Source organism: Rhagoletis pomonella, unplaced genomic scaffold, assembly GCF_013731165.1.
Source record: "Rhagoletis pomonella isolate Grant_MI unplaced genomic scaffold, Rhpom_1.0 Rhpom_scaffold_00002, whole genome shotgun sequence".
NCBI lineage: Eukaryota > Metazoa > Arthropoda > Insecta > Diptera > Tephritidae > Rhagoletis > Rhagoletis pomonella.
Genome location: NW_023458556.1, coordinates 111,020,652 through 111,021,840, shown reverse-complemented (window position 1 = coordinate 111,021,840; position 1,189 = coordinate 111,020,652).

Here is a 1,189-nt window from a genome sequence, read left to right as displayed (position 1 = left end):
CCAATTAAATAAGTAAAAATTTAGTATAGGTTCACTTTAACATATAGCACGCATACAATTTATTAATCAGATATGAAGTTAGAGTTATAGCGCACAAACACATATCTGATTAAACAGTTGTATTGGAGCTATACGTTAAAGTGCACCCATTTCGATAATTTTAAGGAATAATTAAGGTAATATTAAAAAACCGTTATGTGCAAAATTTTAGTAAAATAACTTTAAAACTGAGGGAGTTATTTATAAATTAGTTAAAATTTGATCAAATTTTCAAATACCGTTATCTCGAAAACCGGAGCCAATCTGGTAAAACGATGGATACTATTGAATTTAGAACGTCCCAGTTAAGTGAGTTCAACTTTCAAAATCTCTGCTCAAAATTTACAACTTCAACAACATAATTTGAACCCAGCTTATTCTTTTGTTTTCTATTTCATGTTTATTCCTCGTCTAACTTTTGAAGCACTTGATTAAAATGAATTACACTTATATTAATCGATTTATTAAGAGAATACGAATAAAATGATATATAAAACATAGGTGTGCTCACAAATTTAAAAATTAAAAATTTTTTTTTTGAGGTGTACCTATTTTTTAGGTTTGCCCTTATATTCACAATAGACCGCGTCAAAAAAATAAATAAAAATCCTGCAATGCGACCGCCATCGGACTAAAATTTTAGTATTTGCTATATTAATGATCCTCCAAGAATCTCCCCTCTGACGACAATTCTAAGAGGTCGCGCATCGAGTGTTTATTTTTCCCATACTTAGGAATTAATGTAAGAAAATTAGTTATTCTCTTTTGAGGTTAATCTAATTTTCTAGGATTATTCAAAACGTTCGAAACTATAATAATACATTGATTACAACATTTAAGTATTATACATGCTCAGATTTTTTAAATTCCGAAATTATCCTTTTTAATCGCTTGCCTTGTCTGGGTCAAATCTAATAATTGCCAAAAAATATTTTTTTTTTGAATTTAAGTAATCTGAGCATGCATAATACTTAAATGACATGTAATCAATGTATTCTTATAGTTTCGAGCATTTTGATTAATCCTAGTAAATTATATTGACCTCAAAAGAGAATAACTCATTTTGTGACTTGTAATTCCTACGGGAAAATAAACACTCGATGCGCGACTTCTTAGAATTGTCGTAGAGAGGGGAGGTTCATGGAGGATC